The following is a 6,235-nucleotide window of genomic DNA, read 5'->3' as shown; positions in this document are numbered from 1 at the left end:
CCCTCCCTCCCTCCCTCCCTCCCTCCCTTCCTTCCTTCCTTCCTTCCTCCCTTCCTTCCTCTTTTGGTGTTCTGTTACATAGCCCTGGCTATCTTGGAACTTATTGCGTAGACCAGGCTGGCCTCAAACTCAAATCCACTTGACTGTGTGTACTGAGTGCTGGGGTTAAAGGGTGAGCAGCCCGAGAGTTCTTCCCTTTTCCTGGAGATGAACAACACTGCTTGGAGTTCTGCTGGTCTTCTCTTTAGAATCTCTGAAGTCCAAAAGTCTCTCTTCATTTTACCCCAGTCTCTTTAAAGCTCTCTGTCCCCCAGGGCTAGAGGAGATGGCTAATTAACTCTGGTTCACACTCATGCTAATCTCTGTTGAAAATAGTTTCCAGCCGTCTACCGTTCCCTCCAAACACACACTTTTGTGTATATATATTTTATATATATATATGTATTTTTTTTTTTACAATATGAATAGGGGGAGAATTTTCCAATTTTTTTTCTCAACAATTCCATCAGTTTATTCTGTCGTCCCATTTTGCTAAATGTAGCAAGAGCAAATAAGGGCACACTTTGATCATCTGTCATCTGTGTAGACATCTCATCTGGGTATTTCTAACTTAGCATTTCTTAAAATACCTCCATTTTGGGGTAGCAAGACAGCACAGAAATCCGAGGACCTGAGGTCCACCCCCAGAATCCACATAGAAGAGACCCAACAGTATCTTCTGACTTCCACACGAGCTGTGGCACGTGGACCCTCAATACACTCTGGACCTGATCCATAGTGACAAGCACTCCGTCCTCTGAAACACTAGAATTCAGTTCAGCCAGGTTCCTTGTCACTGCATAGCAAGGATACTGTAGCTGGGCTTTTCTGCTTTGGGGTTCTCTTTCCTATCTTTTATCCCCAGGTTTCACCCCCTATCAGGAGAGAAAGGAGGAGGGGGTGGGGGTAGATACAGAGATCCTTGAGTCTAATTTCTTGTTTCTTTGCTTGTAGCCAATCTTGGCTACTTTGTGAGTTCTTTTTCCAGCCCTTTATTGCCAGGTTTCACCTATCACTAGATAGGAGAGAAAGAAGGATGGAGGAAGGAGGGAGGGAGGGAGGGAGGGAGGGAGGGAGGGAGAGAGAGAGAGAGAGAGAGAGAGAGAGAGAGAGAGAGAGAGATCTGTCTCTAATTTCTTATTTCTTTAAACACAACTGCTGTAACCAATCCCCCTGAATGACCACCAACCCCACCTAGTATTTATATATCCTCTGAAAAATTCCCAGAATTCCATATATCACACAACTGCAGAGCCATGCCTCTGCTAGAATAGGCGGCAAATCCTAGCTACTGTGAAGCAGCCCCATATCCCACACCTGGGATTAAAGTGAAAACATGTATTTCTGTGTGTGTTAAAGACCAAGATTCCAGAATTCTCACTACAGGATATCGGTTTTTAAGTTAGGTGTACCTGATTCCTGCCAGAGACCTCATCAGAATCACCTTACAGGTGCACCTCAAATGGGGTCTAGCCTCTACGTATTATACAGCTCCAAACCACCAACACATTTTGAGGTTTGTTATGACAACACCCCAAGCTTGGTTCTAAAATCTGTATTAGCTAGGGTTGCCATAGTAGTATGATGCTCCTTCTTTCCCCATTCTTCCCCCAAACTCCATATTTTCTGAAAAAAAAAAATTTTTTTTTGAGACAGTCTCAAGTAGCACAGGAAGGCCCTGACCTGACCATGTAGCCAAGATTGGCCTTGAACCTGGCTCTTCCCTGTTCTCCCCAATGCTGGGTTTACAAGTATATGTGACTGTACTCAACCTTGCCAGTCTTACAAGGACAGTTCATGCCGGATTAGGCCCAGACCTTAGACTTTTCTGGACAGTCACATCACCAGAGCCCTAACACTCGAATTGAGCTTGGAGCAGCACACAGTTCACTATAACATCATTCTTGCTGCATCCCCAAAGTTGTGACCAGCCACCAGGTCTGCCCATAAGAGGTGCTCTGGGCCATTCATTTCCTTTCTCCACAGCGGTAAAGTGACAGAAACCACTAATAAATGCCCTGCTTCTCTGATGGGGAGGAAGGGAAGTTTCATTCTCATCCATCACGAGGTCATCGATAGATAGCAGTACTCTGTACTCTATCTTTCCTTTAAATAAACTGGTTCTCTGCAAAGCTGAGTACCCAGGGATGGACTGCGTTGTGATCTACTGTGGAGGATTCCAGGGTGTTGAACTTCTGGGGAGCCATGGAAGATTTATGCTGCACCTTTATTCTGGATTCTGTCTCTTTAAAGTGAGTAATGCTGTCGTTTTGAACCTCACCTGTTCAGAAAGTTCTCCAGTGTCCGAGACGAGAGGGCTACATGCCACATACTCGGCCTCCCTAAATCAGACCGAAGGGCTTTTGTCGTTTGTGTTTGTTTTTCTTTGAGACAGGGTTTTTCTGTGTGGTCCCGACTGTCCTGGAACCCACTAGGTAGACCAGGCTGTCCTTGAACTTGGAGGTCCGCCTGCCTTTCCCTCCCCAGTGTTGGGATTAAAGGAGTGTGCTACCAGCACCTGACCTGGCATTTGTTTTTATCCTGTGTGCACCCCAAAGGCTTATCTTCTTTAGCTGTGCCCACATGCCAGGGGTCCAGCCCATGGTGCTCCCTCCCCCCCCCCCCGTCACAAACCTTCCTTTGTCCTCCAGCCAGGAGTTGAGGAACTGAGGTCCCTCAGCTTTGCATCTAGCCCTAGACAATGCTTCTTTAGCCCATTTCCTCTAATGTTCAGAGCTCAAATGCTTCTAATCATGACAAATGCATACTCCAGGGTTGGCCCTAGCCCGGTCCCCTTGATGTCCCATATTCACCGTCGGATCAGTCTCCCCGGGACTTGGAACATTTACTGACTCAGGAGCGGTTTCCCCAGAATGAAACGAAAGGGACTTCAGTTTGGAGGAGTTGGAGTCTTGGGACTGGGTGAAAGAACGGTAAACAGGTGTCACTGCCCCTACCGTGTACCCGGAGATGTCCAGACTTGAGTGATAATCCGGTCACCTGAACAGGGGTGGCTAAGACACCTGAGGATAGGGCCACCTTAACACATTTACTTCAAAGCCTCTTCACCTCAGCTGCTCAAGTGGCCTCAACTGAGAGTGACGTGTGTACGTGTATTTTTGTGGCAGGGAGTCGTCTCACATCAAGAGCTTAAAAAATTTTGCTCGAGAAATGGGCACCAGCATATGTGTCTGTCACTTACCTCAGCTGTTTTGATCAAATCCATCCCTTCCACCCGCTCGCTCCCCTCTAGTTCCTCCCCTATCTGGCAAACTTTCCTTCCCAACTTTCCGTGCTTTCTGCCTCAGAATTTAACAGCCGCAGCTCTGGTTACTTTTCTGTTGCTGTGATAAGACACCACTGCTGGAGGGAACCTAAGAAAGAGTTTGTGGCTCCAGAGGGATTAAGAGCTGATGATGGCAGGGTGGAGGGGCGGGGTGGAGACATGGTAAGGAGGAAAGCATGGCGGCGGAGCAGGATGCTGAGAGCACAAGAAAGAGGCTCTCTACTCTCAAAGCTCATCCTCGGTTACATACTTCCTCTAGTGAGGCTGGACCTCCTGAAGCTCCCCCAACAGTACTACCAAATGGGGACCAAGTATTCAAATGCCTGGGATAATGGGGTACACTTCTCATTCAAACCATCACACCCATTGAATCCATTTAGTGCTGCTTGCATGTGTGTGAATGTGGGACCATTGACTGGAGCAAGAATAGCCTCCCAGGACCCACGCCCTCTCTCAGTAGCCAGCAGTTGCCAGTAACTCCTCAGATAGAGGTGGGCCTTTGTTTTTTTATTTTTTTTTTGTTTTTTGTTTTTTTTTTAAAAGCCCTTTCTCCATCCATGCTGGATTTAGGCCAGCCTTGTTTAAAGTCTTGTACATACAGTTCCATAGCTGTGAGTTCAGGTATGCAGCTGTATTGTCATGTCTGGCAAGTATTATTTTGCTCCAGATACATCCTCTGGCTCTTATAATCTCTACCACCCTCTTTTATGTGGGACTCCATATTTTCCACCTACTGCAAAAAGATTCTTTGATGAGGGTTGAGAAACACACTAATACATGGATATAAAGATAAGAAATCCGGGCCTAAAGTTTACCACTGGGTCCATTTAGAGGCTTAGTAGTAGATTTTTCCCCTAGGGCCAGTGACTTAGCCAATGACACCTTTTTGACTCAGCTAATGGTACCAGTCACAGGCAGGTCCCATCTTGTAGAGTGGGCTTTAAGTAGTTGGTTACTTCCATGACATTCATGCCACACTTGCATATCTTACCAGGTCAGTCCATATGGCAGCTTGCAGGGTTCACACCTAGCTAAGACTGTTCATAATTTTCCTCCCTGATAGTGTGGATAGAACTTTCTAGCATTATGAAACCTATCCAGTAGGTGAAACTTCCATATTGGTACCAGCCTAATTTCTCCCTGTTCTGTGACACAGGTAGATGGTGTCTTCAGCAGTAGGGTCTTACTACCCAGTTCTCAATGCCGAGAACAATGCCAATAACCGCATGGTTCTGACAAGATGGTGTCTATGCTGCCTCACTGACCAACAACTCCAGGTAACCCATACCTGGCACTGAACTTTTTGATAACCAATGGTATATCTTAGGAAGCTTCTACAGTAGCAAGTTTCCATATGGCCTTTTCAAAAGTCTTTAGTAAGTCTTTATCCTTCACCACACTGCTGTACACACGCCTCTGTTTTTCTAAGATCTCTCTTGCCTCCTATCTGATCGATCTCTCTCTCTCTCTCTCTCTCTCTCTCTCTCTCTCTCTCTCTCTCTCTCTGTTGTGTGTGAGTATTCACGGAGGCCTGAAGAGGACATTGGATTCCCCAGAGTGGAGTTATAAACAGTTGTGAATTGCCAAGACTGAGTGTTGAGAACTGGACTCAATTCTTCTAGAAGAGCAGCACATGCTCTTAAACTGCTCTGATTTACCTCAGGGCCAGATCATAAATGCAAGCTGGGTTTTTTGTTTTTAATTTTTAATTTTTTTGTTTTTGTTTTGTTTGTTTTTGTCCATTTACTGAAAATGGAGATATTAAAAACAGAAAAAAAATCTGGTTTGTGTTTGATTTTGTTATAACACCTAGATAAATATGAAACTACACAATCTTGGTGATGCAAGCATAACAAGGCTTGCTTGGGTTGATAGGAAACCACACGTGAAATAAACACTGGGGGGGGGGGGTCATGGAAAGAGGCAACAGCAGCTACTCCACTATGGAAAAGAAAAAAAAAAAAACATATTCGTTAGCGCTAGCTGTGTCTGAACTGGAGTTTAATAAGCCTGGCTCCCAACACCTCAGAACACAAGATGACGCTTTGTTTCCTCGCTTTGTTTTTGCAGTGCTGGGGACAGGAGCCAGGATCTCGTGTATGCTGGCAAGCAGTTCCACAGTTGAGCTACAGCCCCAGCATCCCAAATAACTGTTATTAACTGGATGTGTGGTAATAATTTTCACAAGGGAGCCATGCTACCCAACTGATTGGTTTCTCCAATTTTGGTAACACTAGATTAATACAAAATATTTAGGAGTAGTATTAATACAGAATGTTCTAGGCCAGTAAGAAACCCCCTACAAAACATATATAGGAACAAAGAGGTCAACAAGTGAAAAGGTATCTTGCCTCCTTGGTTAGAATGTCTCAGGGTAGTGGACATATCTCACAAACTGTAATAATATTCAATCTGACAAGAGTTCCGTGTGTATGTGTTATTTTTTTGTGTTGATACAGACTATAATCATAATTCATATGGAAAGATTTAACAGGTAACATACAAACTGCTATAGAGTTACTGCTCAGAGATCCTTCAGGAGGACTCCCCCTTCTCAATATGGAAATACCCAAGCCTCTATCCTATGGCACCTGGATAGCTCATGTAACATAGTAAAACTAGACTCAATTTTAAAAAGTATCCCCATAAAGGTGAAATTTCAAATTCTACTGTGGTAAAGATTTCTAAATAGGACCTGGCTAGCCATTTTCAGTCACTCCTCATATCACACATGGGAATTTCAAATGGATTAGTGCGCTAAATATGAAAAAGTTTCTAGCCGGGCCTGGTGGCGCAGGCCTTTAATCCCAGCATTCGGGAGGCAGAGGCAGGCGGATTTCTGAGTTCGAGGCCAGCCTGGTCTACAAAGTGAGTTCCAGGACAGCCAGAGCTATACAGAGAAACCCTGTC

The sequence above is a fragment of the Mus pahari genome, chromosome 16, assembly GCF_900095145.1.
Source record: "Mus pahari chromosome 16, PAHARI_EIJ_v1.1, whole genome shotgun sequence".
In the NCBI taxonomy this organism is placed as follows: Eukaryota; Metazoa; Chordata; class Mammalia; order Rodentia; family Muridae; genus Mus; species Mus pahari.
Note: the sequence above shows the minus strand (reverse complement) of the source record.